Consider the following 16715-nt stretch of genomic DNA (forward strand, 5'->3'; position numbering starts at 1 on the left):
CCTACCTAATTTTCTGTCCTATCAAAGGGCCAAGGCAGTTTCTTTATTAACCAATGAAAGTAACACATAGACAGAATACCCTCCTCCATCAATTTCAAGCAAAAACATATTTTTATTCTTATTGCATTTTAATTGGTGTGTGTGTGTGTGTGTGTGTGTGTGTGTGTGTGTGTGTGTCTGCATGGACACGTGCTTGTGTATGTGTACAGACACATCTGTGCCACGGCTAGTGTGTGGAGGTCAGAGGACTATACACTGAAACTGTTTGTTCATTTCCCGGCCACCCAGACCTAAATAATCACACAAGAACTATATTAATTACAACACTGTTTGTTGGCCAATAGCTCAAGCGTATTCTTGGATAACTCTTATATTTTAAATTAACTGATTTCTATTAGTCAATGTATCGCCATGAGGCTGTAACTTACCAGTAAAGTTCAAGTGTCCATCTCCTTTGGAAGCTACATGGCTTCTGCCTGACTCTGCCTTCTTTCTCCCTGTATTTGGTTTAGTTTTCCCACCTAGCTCTATTTGACCTGCCATAGGTCAAAGTAGCCTCTTTATTAACCAATGGTAATAAAACATATTCATAGCAAGCAGAGGGGAGTCCCACATCAGAAGACATTGTGGATTGGTTCTCTCCTTCCATCATTTGGTTTGTGGGGAGGGAATTCAGGTTGAAAGGCATGGCAGCAAGTACTTTCACCCCCTGAACCATGTCACTGACCCCAAGTATCAATACATTTCTCTCTTATTAAATATAAAATAACAGAATATCACTTTCTCTACAAAATGATATATAGCTTGATATTTACATTCCTGCATAAATATAATGTGTTTTAGATAGAAAATGACAAAAGTTATATTTGTTTTGGGCATTAAGAGGATTGATGCTCCATCTGTACTCAATATCCACTGAATTCCGATGTCAACTGTAGCATTGCTAATAAAATTGTACCCTACAGTGAAGGCAAGGACAGAAAGATATGATTCACCTCAAAATACACAAATCCTTCAATCTACTACCTCAGGCTCTGCAAAGCATCCTCACCTCCCTTCATAAGGAGCAGATACAGGGCAGAGCCACAAAATGCAAGATACCCTTGACAACTGTTTCTTCAAATTAGGAAGACAAGCCCCAGGAAACATTCTGTGCTACTCTCAGTTATCACCCCCCCCTTCTCTGTACATTATGAAGCTTCCATGTTCACTGTCCATAAGACATTTTCAGATGGAAAATAACATGTTTGTGAAAAATTTTGCCACGTTTGTCTTTGTATTAAAGCTATACACTCAAGCACATTCACTAGGCTGCATATTTCTGTTGATCAGTGCAAGTCAAGGAACCAAGAACACCAAGTCACAAACATCCAAACCTAGATGCAAGTGAAGGCCTGTGCTGGGAGCACACATCTGCATCCTGACTTGTCAATACAATCTTATGGGACCAGAGCCTTACTCCTTTGTTTAATGTGTCCCATGTGAGGGTTCGCGGCCATTGCAGCAGAGTGTAAAAGTGGCCCTAGAGATGGCTTTGCTGGTTAAGCTGAGACAATCTAGCAGGAAGTTGGTGCATCCCTAGCCCAGAGTACTTAGATTCCAACCAATAACAACAATGGCTACACACTTTGCTTTGAAGTATTATGCCTGTATTTTTGGTTCTGATAGGGATTCAAGTATTTTATACAGCCCAATTCAGTCAGTCTGAACCTTTCTCACTTCCTGCTGCTAGACTCTCTAGCACTTTTTATAAGGGATGATGTTTCATGCTGGGTGCCTGAGAGCCAGGGTCTGTCACTCTCTTAGGAAAAAGCTCTCTATCACTATAGTACTAGGGGCTGTTTTGAGTCATCTTTGGATTTGCGGTATTCCCAACGTAATTTTGTATGGTGCCTCAGTTCTGGCAGGTGAAACTGTTTTCTCTTCTATAAGGGAGGTAAGGCTTTTTCTAAAATTACAATTATTTTCTCTAAAACTATCCAATATTTATTTTGATAACCCAATATTAACTCAGTTACTTTCCTGCCAGAGTGCCTTAACTAACAGTCTTTTGAAATTCTCTTCAAGTTCTCTTTTGTGTTTCTAATTCATAAAACTTCTCTTAATTTCTCATGCTAATTGCAACTCTTGGGAATAATGATTTAGAGTCTTTGGAGAGAACAGTTTCTATGCATTGTATTTATGGTGTATGCTAATGTATCGGTGTAAAAATTTCTATCAACAGTTGCAAACGAAAGTCTGGCCACTCATAATGCATTGCTTTCTCTCTATCCCCTTTCTCTTGCTGACCAGTCAGGAAGAGAGCAGAATGGCCTGAAATTAAGACCGAAGAGTCCTGCAGGGGATGATAACTGGACAGCATGTCCTGCTGTTCCTGAAACCTAAGGGGTTCTTTAGACGTGGGGCTGCCAGTTGAGCCTAGTGTTTAAGTCTCAGAAAGAGAGAAGCCGTCTCTCATGGCACACACTTTCCATGTTTCTCCCTGGCAGAGTACTGAACACTAAGCTGCTTAAAGCCCTTCCGGGGAGTGGAATGTAATATTTGATGGCTGCCCCACCACCATGCTGATGTGAATAGGAAAAACTGTCTGCTGTCCCTTAAAATATAAGCAGATATTTGGCAAACATGACGGTTCAATGACACTTAGAATTAAAGGCTCTAATTATATTTTTGTTAAAATATCCCGTAATTCTACAATATTTTATTTTCCAAACGGTGGGTACTTATGCGTTTCTGTTCTATGATCTATCAAGTGTAACCTGAGCTTGGTGATAAATCAGAATAGATATAATTGCTAGTACTGTGGGCATAAGCTCTACTGAATGCACAGCAAATTCTTAAACTCAAGATTTTTATTAGAATGGATGCACCTTACCTGGGATACTGGGCCAGTTTCTCTTCATACTTACCCCTTCTACCTTCTTTTCATTGCCTCCATGATAGTTCGATAGTCGTGTAGTTTATAATTTCAGTGGGGAGAAAACAATATCTGATAACTCAGTTAAGCAATGCATGCCTTATAATCCCACCACCTTTTATATGCTTTGAAATCTCTGAGGAGTTATCTGCCTTTTCATTTTCCTATGTGTTTTCTGGTATTCTGTGGTTTCTGCACTCTAGGCTCTACCCTGGGTATTTCTCGATACAGATGCCACAGAGACATGTGGTGACACTAAAAGTTAATGCCCTGGCGAGATTCTAATAGTGATAAAATGATAGAATTATGGTCCCCTAAACCTTGCAGTGAAGGTCATGGTGGTGTCTGCATCCCTCACAGGGCTGTGGCTGCCTGTGCAGTCTCATTCTGGCCCAGATTAATTTTACATGAAGACAGTATAAAAGCATCAAACTCTCTCTCTGTATATATATATAATATATATAAATATAATATATATTATATATATTTATATATATTATATATATATATATATTCTGTAAAAAGTCACTGGTCTTTCTTTAAGATCAGTATATAATCCTGAAATATTATCTGCTAAATAATACATTAAGGAGACTAAGACCTATTTTTTATGCATCCTATAGAATGGCATATAGAGAGCATATCTAAATTAAATATTGAAGAATTAAAATAAAAGTTCAACAGTAAATTAATTGGAAACTAAATGGGCTGTTCGTCATCTAGTCTCATCCAGAATCTTGAGATCATGGTGTGCGCCCCTCTTCCACTGGTGACTCTGCATTGTTCACTGACCCTGAACCTAGCTGTGCTTTCTCTGTGCATTTTAAGAATGGATCAAAGTTTCTGCGGCGTGGACCCCTGCAGGTCCCCTCTGACTGTGGTGAGTCATTCTATATAGTCTTGCACCCAGATTCTGTGTTGTGAATCTAAGTGGAGCAAAGAGAATTGTTGTGAGGATCCTGACTTTTAGGACTACATCTTCCTCTGCTATTTGGTAGGTAAAGGAGAGGAACTTGAGAATAAAAGAATTGGTGAGAGTGTGTAGAGCTGAGAGGTGTTCGTAGGTGAAGAGCCTGACCCACAGCCTGGGTCTGTAACTCCAGTACTGGAGACAGGAGCATCCCTGGAGGTCAATAGCTAGTCTTATAGGAGGAAGGGAAACAGGAGCATCCCTGGAGGTCAATACCTAGTCTTGTAGATGAATCAAGGCCCTCCAGGCCTAGTGACAGTCCCTGTCTCAAAAACAAGCGAGGCAGAGTACAGCTGCTGAAGACACCTAGCATTGACTTCCAGTCTCTGTTCTCATGTGCACCGTATGCACTGGAACCTATTAAGCATGCTTGCATACACACATGAACATGTGCCTGTCTCACTCACATATACATACACCCCAAAATTTAGAGTATAGATTAATTGCAACCAGAGTGATGATAATTCATATGGATTAATAAATGAATGAATGAGTGAATGAACAGTTTCACTTTGCCCTAGTTTTTCTTAAGTGCTTGGGCATGAGTAGTGAATGTTATGTTGTTACCATCAATAACTACATATGATCATTTAATATACATATCTTAAGATAGAAAATGTACATATACACACATCAACTTAAAATTATCACCCTGGAAAATTGTTTCTCTTAGTTGACGTTGGGGGTTTTGAACTCTCGTCTTGGAGGAAAACAAATAAAGATTTGTGTGCATGTGTGTGTGGCGGGGCTGGAGTAGGTAGTGCTGGGGATGAAACCAGGGTCTCATTCACGCTAAGCAAGCACTTTACAACTGAACTGTATCCTAGCCTACGCCTTAACTTTTAAGCGGTATTCCTCACCTTAAGCCTCTTTCTGCTAGTGGTTACAGTAGAGATATAGTTCTGTGTCTGAACATGGAATTGATGACTAGATATGTTTGCCTGAAGAATTTGTCTCAACAGAAAGCATTTCTGGGTGGGGTGGCATGTGCCTCTATTCCCAGCTACTCTGTAGGCTTGTTTAAGTCCTGGAGTTCTGGCCTATATTGTAATATGACTATTGGGTGTTCACACTAAGTTGAGATGAATTGAACAAAACCATTTTTTTATTGATTTGTGTTGAGTTCTACATTTTTCTCTGTTCCCTTCCCTGCCTTTCTCCTCCCCCTCAACCCTCTTCCAAAGTCCCCATGTTCCCAGTTTACTCAGGAGATCTTGTCTTTTTCTACTACCCATGTAGATTAGATCTATGTATGTCTCTCTTAGGGTCCTTATTGCTGTCTAGGTTCTCGGGGATTGTGATTTGTAGGCTGATTTTAAATATTATATCATTAAAATTAAGTGAGATAAAAATCAACCTGGACTGATTATGTAAAAATTGATTAAAGGCATCTGGCCAAAGGAATCTCATCAATGTTTTTATTGGAATGCACACAAATCTGTTGTGATGTTCACACTTGCTAATGAGCAACTCACAAACTGAAGGAGTGTCTTTAGGAGTATACGAATGAGTTCATTGAAGATCAGATCCCAAGGAAATTGCCCTGGCTGTCAGAGTTTTTTCTCTCTAGCTTGAGGCTGAGAAACACCAGGAAGAAAGAGAAAGAATGTCGTAGGAAACGTGGTGAAGTTTCTCAGATTCTTTCCAGGGACCCATCTGCGTAGAACAGTTGCAGACTCCTCTCTTGACACATGCAACAGCAGACACCGTAGAACTTGCCAGCGAATCAAAATGGACCAGAGTAGGTTACTGCGCTGGATTTTTCTTGAAGTCAGTAATGTTTTCAGAGTCATTTTGACAGAATTAAGAAAGAGCAAAAAGCCGAGAGGAAATGTGCTGTAGACTTCTATTCACCACAGATGTCCTTCTTGTTCCTTCCCAAGGTGAAAAGGGGGTAAATGCTTTTTCGTTTGCAAGTAGAAGTTTTAAAAATTCAATTGGCATTCCCGGTTGCCATGGCTACCCAACGACAAGCAGCCTTCATATGCTTCCTAAAAGCAGCTTTTACTGTGCATCAGCAAACTAATCATTTGTGAGAAACCTCATTCTCCTCAGACACTGAGTTTTCAGCCCTGGATGCCTTTATTACCTTCTGACCGAGGTGTTATTCACACAGTATTTAACTGGCCAGTTAGCTATCAGTTGTTTCCTTGTAAAGAAGCTAAGCAGTGCTACAGAAAGCGTAAGCTCAATTAATAGAATGTCCTCCTCATATCTACTTTTTATCCTATTGGGGATTTATCTAGAAGAAATATTAAAATACATAAGCCATAATTTAGATAATAAAATTGATTGTGAAGTTTTCTATGCACTATTTTGGAAAACTATACCCAACAGAAAGTGGGAAGGCAATGTCAGGAAGTGCTTCAACCTCAGCTCTGTGATGAATCCCCACCTCCTCTCCCTTTGAGCCTCCTGCCGCCCCTTCTCCTGATGCTGAGGGATGAGTTGTTATTGGTGCTGAGTCTTGCTTCCCTGTCAATTCTCTATTCCCAATCTCTTGAGTTGGGGAAGCAACTGTAATTGTTTCGCATAAAAATAATGGTGAGTAACCATTTCAGGAACTCCTGCATACTTGCTTTTCCAGCCACCATATGAATCACCTTCACCTGCAAATTTCCGCTGTGCCCCTCGTGCCTCGCGAGTCACCTCGCTTCACTTCACAGGGATTGGCTCTCCTCTCAGAATCACGTCACTCCCCAAACAAGCTTTCATAGGGCTCTAGTTGCTTTCTCTCTTCCAGCTCACCGGCTGCTTTAACATTAATTGTAACCTTTCTTCCTGGACGCATAAACCGGAAAGAATGCTTTCTGCCTTATTGTTCAAGGTATTGGGCCCCGCAGTTAAAGTTAAATGACCAATAAAGCTTTGTCAGCATTTTGATATTTTTTTGAATGAATCAGCAAACAGCACAAAACTTCTTCCAGCCCAGGTCATAACATATGTCTGTTTGATGGTGGCATCCGAAGGGAAGCGATGATCAAGACATTGCGGACCACATTTTAGTGCCTCAGCAGAGAAGACAAATCGATTTCTTTAGTTTTGTCCTGCTTAGATCATTTTTTAAAGTCAACTTGGATCTCTAGTCAAAAGAAGTTCTTACTTGCAAATAACCTAAAGGAAATTAGTTATTTTAAGTCTAACAGACTCTAAAAGTAAGACACCACCAGCAACATTTGGGAACTTTCAGCACGTCTGGCTGTGCCGCTCCTGCTGGTGAGGGTAATGAGGGTACGGTTGCCATGGTATTCATGTTTTATAATACCTTGCGTAGCTATTGTTTATTTGAGTGCACGATAAGAATATCAATTATCAAGCAAATGGCGTTTCCATCTAGGACTACATACAGAAAACATTAAAACAAGTGGATGTAGACAGCCCAACTCTAGTGTTAAAATCCATGCACTGCACTGTTTCTGTCTTTTCTTTTAAAATTGAGGGTTGATATGTAAATTTTGATTTTGTTTTTTTTACTTTTTAAATTATATTTATTTGTGTGTGGGGGGGGCGCCATAGTGCACAGCTGAGGATCAGAAGACAATCTGTAGGAGTCAATTGTCTTCCTCTGTGGGGGACCTGGGGATTGAACTCAGGCTGTCAAGCTTGGTGGACAGCACATCACATATGGAATCATCTGCCCAGATGTGTGAATGCTTGCGTGTACCTATGGATCCAGTATCAGAACCCATCATGCACTCTTATTGCCAGTCTACTGAAACTAACTTTGAATGTTCAGAAAAAAGCTATGCTGGGCATTAATCTGTCCAACCAGATGACTCAAGCAAAATGATGTAATATACTAAGAATAGAATATATAAGTATACACACATTTCTATAACGTATACATTATATATATGTACATTCACACACATATGTATATATATATATATAATAAGTTACTTATTTAAGAACTTAGTGCTCTTTTCAATAAACAAAAAATAAAGCAGCAATAACAAAAAAAACCTTTGTGTGCCTCTTTTGTTGGCTCCCAGAGGTCTACAGTCTCTCTAAGGAGTCTGAAGCCCACAGCATTTTAGGTATCTACTTCCCTTGAGGTCTTCTTCTCATAGTTTCTCTCTTGGACCTTTACCCAATATTTGCTGATACTTAGAAGTCTCGGCAGTTGACCACTGAATTGTGCATAAGTTATAATGACCTATTATAGAACCTTTAGTTCATTATAAAATGCTATGGATCAATTAGTTTTCTGTTTCCCTTATCTTTATTAAAATATAACTTCTACAAAAGCAATGAAATTCTGTGGCTTTCCAAATTTTATCACATGCATTACAGTATTACTTAGTACATTGAGAGTGTTCAATATTATAGCATAAATTCATAAAAACAAAAACAATCTAGCATGGCAACTTTACTCAGAACAGCAATACTTATCATATAGTTCTTGTCAAGTGCTTACTCTGTGTCAGACATTATCTTAACCACCTTCTAGGAATTGCTTAATTTGCTCCACATGCTAAGGTTTATTGTGATACATAAGAATGCTAGTCTTCAAAGGATAAAGAACCATATTTCAAATAACACTAATAGGAAATGGCAGGACTCTCTCCACAGTTTATACTCTCATCTACAAAAACATACAATTGAAGGTATTGTTTTTCTTCCTAGCAAGAGTCATTCTAATGGGGTAGATTAAAGAGAAAGCAAAATAGATAATCATTTAATTGAACAAAATGGTGTCTTTCCTTTTTCTTTCTTCACTGTGTAGACCAGTCTGACCTCAGACTCACAGAGATCCACCTGCCTATATCCCCTGAGTGCTGGGATTAGAGTTGTCTTCCACCACACCTGGCCTGAAAATTCTGAAATAATATCTTCTCACATGTGCCAGAAGTATGACCCTGAAAGAAAGAAACCCTACAGTTTGGTAGATGCTGCACAGCACCTCAGGGTGTGCAGAGTTTATATCCTGAACACCACCTTACAGGGTGTGCGGACTTTACACACTGAATAGCACCTTAGTGTGTGCAGAGTGCCCTCACTCTCATGCCGAAGCTTTCAGCATGTCCCCTGTGCATGCTGCCAACATCCTCTCTTGGCCAGAGAATGAATAAACAGGAAGTTAGGGAGAATATAACACCTAAAAGAGGGAGGGTACCCTGCAGGGACAAGACCATTACCCAGCCCAGGATAGCAGTGCTTGTATCAGAGTCAAGGTAAGAAGGGATCACACCAAGAAGTGTTAGGGCATAAAACTCACCAAAGAGTTGAAGCTGAGATGAAGGAGAGAAGGAGCACTAGAAAGTGGCTGTCGAGGAAGTTTCCAGAAAGGATGCTAGTGAGAGTCTGAGCAGAGAATGAAGGAGAAGTGGTTTTTACCATGAGATGTTCCTGGAATGCTGTCAAATTTCCCACTTGTGCAGGTGGAATGAAGACAATTTCCAACATGTAAAATCTCACAGCAGTGTGGCTTCCATGCTCCCCGTGACAAGAAAGAAGCCTCTGAATGACTGGCTCTGCCAACATGAGGGTGGGAACCACAAAAATAGTCCTGAGAGTCTCAGGTTGTTGGCAGCCATGGAAGGGTTGACAAAGTCCAGATGGGAGCAGGGTCAAAGGCTCCTGGAGTGATTTCTTCAACCAGAGAAACTTGATGAAAACTAAATACAATTTCACATTTCGAGAAGGCATTTATCTAACCGAGAGAACTTGTCAATTGAATTAGTTCATCTATGTAAACTTTGAAATAAAAACAATACATCAAGAGTAATCAAAAATTACTTGAGAAATAGGAAGAAGTATCAGGGTTCAGATGGGAACAGATTTACATAGTATCAAATGTATGCATTAGGCAGTCATCCAAATACCAGTTTTTCTATGAAAAGTAAGGGACGGAGAGAAGAGACTAGAAAGTGGTGTTTGTGAGGAGGGGAAATACCAGGAGATGCTCATTTTCATTAGTTGCAAACCAAGAAATAATGACTGAGGCAGAAAACCAATAGGCATCCTAAATCGTTCAGAGATTTAGAAGCAAAGCAAAATAAGAGCCCCTTTGACCCTGTGTGAGTGGGGTTGTGGGTTTGCCTGTTTGTCTGTCTGCCTGACTGTGAGTCTATTAGTGTATGTCATGTTCATGTGCATGTGTGGAGGGGTGGGAATGCAATAGAGATATACTACATTAAAGGAAACCTTATTGCTTGAAATTGGAAAAAAAATATACGTGTAGCCTCAAGTCTTGAAAAACATTAAAATTTGAAACTAAGCAAAAGAGAAGGGCATCATCTAATCTAGAAGTATAATAGCAATCAAGTGTTAATTGTAAAGGAAAATTTGAAATATGAATCATGATGCAGGCAAAGCAAGGTGAGGTAGTGAAGGTTTTGACTTAAATCATCATCTGTTTTATCAAGAAAGGAGCTTGTGACTTCTGTAGAAAGCCAAACAGGGAATCTTGAAAAATGAAGGAGTTTAACACAATGTTAGGAAGGCATGGATAAAGAATTCCCATTCTGGGTACAATTGAGGTGATATCAAAACCACCGAAACCTGCCAAATTCAAGTGTCTAGTTTTCTGCCACAGCCTCGGTCTATGAATAGGTTCTAGGTCTTACTACAAGTGGCACATGGAGGTACAGTAAATGCTGGAAGTGATCCCAGGTAGTTCTCATACCTTAGTGGATAGAAGGCACATGAAACAGCTGTGGGGAATGGGAAGGAGCAAAGAGAAATCAAGGAACTGGAGGCTATCACCTCAGAGAAACAGAGAGGCAAGGGTACAAAGCTCCAATGTCCCAGTCAAAGGGCAGTGCTCAGATTGGAGAATGCCCTGAGAGACAATGAGGCCATGCGGTGCCCAGGGGATGTCAGCATGCAGTAACCGGATGGAGGGGAGTATCAACGTGCAATAACCCGGGGTAGTGTGCCACAGGTGGTATGGATGTATTGCACTGAGGCCGGTGTGGAGATGGGAAAACACTCAGGCAACCAAGGAGAGCACAGCCACAGAGCATCTCCACTAGAACTTGTTGCTCTGGATTGGCCTGAAGCATGCCCTCCTGAGTTTCCATTGTGCTGTGGTTGTATTACCATACAGCAGGCATGAATTAATCGAAGCACGTGACTTCTGAAACATGGAGATAAATTAGTTAGGAAAAGTGGGTCTTCGTGATGCAAGGTTGCTTAATGATTAGAGAGTACTCTAAATAAGCAGAACAACAGATGGATTGCCAAAAACTCTTTTAATGTCTTTTTAATTCATAAGGGTTAAGCACATAAAAAGTCAGGATATTAAAAGTTAAAAGTTATCATCGAAACATTAATTTGACAACAAATTATGCATATTAGGTGTGGGAGGTTTATATTTTATAGCATAAAAGCTACAGGAAATACTGCACAAGGTAGCTTAATTAAATTATATAAATAACAAATTCAGGTGCAAGTCTTCAAAGTGTAATTCAAAAAAATGTTTTGCCAACCCCCAAAGATGGGTTGTAAAACTTAACTCTAGAAAATAATGCATTTCAACTTTTTAAATTCTAATAAGAATTATTTTTACCTCATTAATTTCCATAGCACAGCCTTGATACTCACTTGCAGTGGAGATTTGAGCCTAATAGAACCCAACACAAGTAATTGACTACTTGCATGATAAAGTTAATAAAGAAGTAAAACTCAAAAATTCAAAACGAAATGAATTTAAGATATTTTTCTATAGTGTAGACTGTATTGGGAATATTTAATTATAAAGATGCTTGCCAATGTTCCACTTTGCTTCTGCGTTTTTCTCTATAACTGTTTGTCTATTTGTAGGTGTGCATTATGTAAACTTCATTCTGACCATGCAAAATTACGGTATGTAGATAAGACAGAAAGAGAAAGGAAGTAGCAGTGGCATTGTTAGCCTTTACTGTCTCTCTATATGTGCTCCCCTGTTGCAGGCTCGTTGCTGCTACCTGCTGTGCCATCCCTATTTCCTGAGGGTGAGGGCTGGGGAGGGGGTGAGAAGATGCAGAGATAATGACACAGACTCCAGGATATTCCAATACAGAAGCTCTTTCAGGTTGGGGCTTTATGGGGTTAGGAAAATTAAGCTGCCACAGGAATGTTTTTGGTTGGTTCTTTTGAAACTGGTGGTTACCGCTGGAGTGTTGTGGTGAGCTAGGAGTGTGTGTCTTTGGTGGCCATGCTTTTGATAGGCTGACAGTTTGTCTTGGCCAATTTTGCTCACTCCTTGTGAGTTTGTCTGTGCTTGCTTGTGCTTGGGCTATTGTGCTGCCTCATGTCACCCTTTTTAGTTTACTTTTATTGAATGAGCTAGTGGGAGTTATGGATTTTTTTATAACCCCACCTGGGGGACACCCCCCCACCAGCATTTGGGCTATGTCTGTCTTAGGTTGGCCTGCCAGACAGGCTCTTACCCATCTTTGACTATCAATCCTCAAATAGTTGGGTCCCTGGGAGGTCCCAAGAAGTCAGAAGTAAGGGGAGACTTTTAGGAGAAGTAGGACTTTAAATGGCCTCCTGTATTTGTGTTAGCCAAGCATGGACCACCTCTCTTGGAGGTTTTGGTCCAGTGCATTCTATAGCCATTAACACCTGGGGCGTTGCCTTTTTCACCCACTGTTGTCAGGATCTTAAGGATCTTAGCAGTAGGAGGCACTTTATCAGAAATATTAGAGCCACCACCACTCCTCCCATAAAGCACCATGCAGCAAGATTAGAGGGCTCTAGCAGAGATTTCATGTGATCCCATACTTGGCCAAAGAATATGGTAGACAAATCCAATGGCTCGACTCATGTTGAGTTACGTTGCATAGGTTCTGATTAAATGTTTCCAGCTGGGCAAGGGGAAACCAGGGAAAAGCTTGTGCAAATTTTGAGGGGATAAATGAAATTCCTAGTGGAGGAGCTTAGCCTGTTCCTGCAAAGGCAAGGATACTGTCATAGTCACAGTTAGGTGATCTACTCTGTGGTTGCCTGTTGCTAGCATTCCTGGCAGGCTTGTATGTGATCTGATATGGAATATGTGCCAGGGATGTCCTCTGGTCTGTAATAAGTCTTGGATTGTTTGCATGGTTTTAGAGATAGAATACTTTTGGGACTTTAATTTTGTAAAAGATAGTATTTTGCATACTTGTGTGGCATAGCAGTTATCTGAAAAATTATTTATGGGTTCTGATAGGTTATTTCTGATACCTTAAGGACTGCCAATAACTCCCTTAGTTGTACTGATCCTGGATCTGCTTGGGTATAGGCCATTTCCTTATGATTAACTCCCATTATTATTAACCCAAAATTAGAATTATTGGCATCTTTAAAGGCTATATGGCCTGGGGGATGGCATTTCTTGATGGTGTGGCATAATTTTTTTATCTTTAATTTTTAAAGGGGGAGGGCAGAAAGTTGTCTGTCCTGAGGGAAATGATTATCCCGCATGCCCATACTGGACCTAGCAATTGTTTTAATACAGACTTCCTCTCTACGTGGTTTATTGTTTTTTCCTGGCTTTGCTTGCAACAATGTCTCTGCAGTCTAACTCTATAACTGTAACTCCAGAGAGTACACCAAGTACCATGAGCCCCTGCTGACTGGTCTGAAGTGGGGAACGGCTTATTTTCATAGACTGTCCCGGGAAGCTGGCCAAGCACATAGAGCACGAGCAACAGAAACTCCCTGCTGCCACCTTGGCTCTGGAAGAGGACCTAACGGTGTTCCACTCTCAAGCCAGACAGCTCACAAAGACACCAAAATTTCTACTACGGTTGATTCCACTGTTGTTCAAGCAACCTCAGCAGAGAGAACAAAAGTACTGGGGCAATCCGTTTTTTTAAATGGCACCTACTATGCTTCTGAAATCAAAGAAATCTTCCTAGTGGATGAGAATCAGTTCACCTTAACCATTGCAAATCAAGGCAAACCACGTACCTTCATGGACCAGGAGATGAAGCCATCTCCAGTCTATAAATCATATTAGGACCTAGTGGAAGTTTCTATAATTTCATGTCCAATGATAGCCCTTTTGGCATTTTTAGGGCATTAGGTCTATGGATGAGCCCTGGTACAATCACTTTGTAATTGGCCAGACTGTCCACATCCCCAGCAAGTAAAGTCTGGTGGGGCAAATTATCATCCTTGTCAAGTTTGACATCGACTGAGGCATTGATGGAAGCCACAAGAGCAGAAATGGGCCCGTTCTGTGTGTCAATATCATGGGCAGCCAAGACCCATTTATGAATATTCTCATTTCTAGCAGGTACAATGACATTACAGGTGACGGTGGTGAGCCCCTCCCAGGTTAGCTGCTTATCCTTGGTAGGGCCAGATGGGACATGCTTTTCAACAGCATTTGGTGACATAGGTCAAAAATTCAAGGACTGGTTCCACAGCCTGCTGGACAAGATTGTGGACATAGTCTACTCTGTCCTGGGGCCTACAAAGTTTGAGGGCCTTGAAGGCTAGGTCGGACACTGTTTGGAAGTAGGCATGTGGGCTAGTCACGGATTGAGAGACAGGATCAGTGTATGGTCCATGGCCAGTAAGCATTTTGAAGATGACATTAAGTCCAAATTTTTCGATCATACGGGCTTGGGTCTCTGCTGCATCATCTTAGGCTCAGCACCACTGGAGGAAAACTAAAGGGTCAAGAACGGCCTTCAACATGGAGTACCAGTCGTAATGGGTTTGAAGCTACATGGCCCATTGTCTGAGCACTTGCTCAAAATAAGGAGAATCAGGGTAGCATAAGTCACCCTCACACACCTCTGCATGGCTCCCAGCCTGCTCACGGCCCTGCTGCCGCTGGGAGGGCACAGAGCTGACAAAAAAAAAAAAAAAAAAAAAAAAAAAAATCACTGGAGCCTCCAGACTCCAGAGGGATGGGATGCACCCGGAAGTGCTCAAGCGTATTGAAAATGGACTGGAGCCACAGATGTAGAACTCAGCACTGACCCTCCTCATTCAGTGACAAATGCAGGTGCTGGACCTTGCCCCGGAAGCTGAAAGTGAGGACATACTCACCACAGCTTGTCTCAATATGAACCAGGAAAACACCATGGGAGCCAGTGCCTCCTGCTAGCACTAACTGCGCAGCCTTGAGTCAAGAGAGGATGCCATGGAACCAAGGATCTCCTGAGAGGGGCTGATCTCCCCCTCCCCCGAGCCTTCTGACTGCCCCTGGAATAGGAATCACCCTGTGGCTGCTTCTGGAGTATCCAGGGGAGGGGAGGGGATTGAGGAGGATGAACTGTCTCTGCTGGTGGTACCTCCTCAATGGGAATAAGAGGGGGGAATTTGGGAGGAAGCAGTTCCATTGAGTCAAAGTGGGAGACGGCAATGGAGGCAGAACTAGGGGAGAAGGATGCTGACCGCTAGTCAGAATGGCTCCCATAAGCCCCCTGCAACCGGCGGTCAATACTCTCACTGGGTCTCAGCAGCAGATCCTGGCTGGGCAGACTCTCTGAATTATTCAGGCAGGGCAACTCTAGGCTCTCTATGCTATGCTTTGTGAGGAAGGAGATCCCAAGGATCAGGGGAAAGGTCATGGGACAAAGGCTGATAGCACTGTAGAGTTCTTGGCTTAGGCACTCCTGGATGTCAGACACCCAATTCTTCACATGAAGTGCGTCAGTTGTCTCCAGAATGTACTCTTGAAGGGCCTTCTACCTTAACCACAAACGTGTTCTCCCTGTCAGGCATCTCTAGGGCCATGGCTGGGCAGACAGACATCAGTGATAGCAGAACAGAAATGCAGAGTAGAGACCGGGATCCCTTGGGTAGTACAAAGAACTCCAAGGGACTTCCTCCTCCTGCTGCTTCACTTCGGAGCCACCGAGGCTTCGCTGCCCTCCTCCACCACCAGCTTCTGCTGGGTTAGGGGCAGCTTCTTCAGCCCCCATAAAACTGAGGCCGCTCTTCTCTCTGTACCGTTCTTGCTCAGTTTTTCAAGGCTTCCCCTCCACGACTCATTCTCAGCCTCCCAAAGTGGTGAGTCCATCTCTCCCCAGGGGGTGCGCCATCAGCAGCCAATCCCATACCGACTGTGCCAGCACCACCAGAGGAGTTAGAGTTGCTGTTTCCACCTAGGATTGGAGGGTCTGACGTAGTGTCCAGGGGGACCTGTCAACGGTCCCTGGTCACTGCAGGATGCTCCGTACAGAATCTCTGACTGAGCGACCCACTTCAGCTTCGAAGCGCTGCAGAAATAGCACAGCCAGAAAAGGCAGCTTCTGCTCCAGGCTCTGCATATTGTGGGTGGGAGGCCAGGTAAAGGCTGAAACGGTGGGCAGGATCCAGGGCGGTGGCCTTTGCATGGGACTCACAGAACTTTTGCCAACTAAAGAGAATGGGGTGGTGGCAGCGCTGGCGGAGAGGGGAAGGCCCCATCCTCCAAGAAAGGGGCACCATTCATGATGGGCCCCAAGAGGAGCCTGTGAGGAGGGGCAGCAAGCAAGGAAGAAAATGCCCAAAAGAGGATAAGGAGGACCCAAAAAGCAAGCAAAAGGAAAAGGTCCATCCATGTTGGGTGCCAGTGGCTGCAGGCTTGATCCCCATTTCTGGGGGTTGGGGAGGGGGGAGAAGGTAAGATTTAAAGGCAATGACAAAGACTCTGAGAGATTCCAATGCAGAAGCTCTTTATTATAAAATGGTCGGGATTTTCATGCGGTTAAGGAAATTAAGCTGCCGCAGGAACATTTTTGGCTGGTTGGTCCTTTGGAAACTGGCGATCGCTGCTGTCGTGTTGTGAATGGCTAGGAGCGCACATCATTGGTTACTGGGCTTTTGGTCCACTGACAGGTTGTTTTGGACAATTTTGCTAATATGTTGTGAGTTTGTGTGTGCTTGCTTATGCTTGCGCTATTGCCCTTCCTCACT

The 16715-nt window shown here is 42.3% G+C and overlaps 1 protein-coding gene and 1 pseudogene across 2 annotated transcripts in view; one reads left to right on the forward strand and one right to left on the reverse strand.

Moving 5' to 3' along the window:
- Magi2 (membrane associated guanylate kinase, WW and PDZ domain containing 2) overlaps positions 1 to 16715 on the forward strand; it is a 1324802-nt gene that overhangs the window by 743473 nt on the left and 564614 nt on the right. The gene's annotated exons all lie outside the window — the stretch shown is intronic.
- On the reverse strand, positions 14532 to 16087 carry LOC119804025 (annotated as a pseudogene).

The sequence above is a fragment of the Arvicola amphibius genome, chromosome 18 (assembly GCF_903992535.2).
Source record: "Arvicola amphibius chromosome 18, mArvAmp1.2, whole genome shotgun sequence".
Lineage (NCBI taxonomy): Eukaryota > Metazoa > Chordata > Mammalia > Rodentia > Cricetidae > Arvicola > Arvicola amphibius.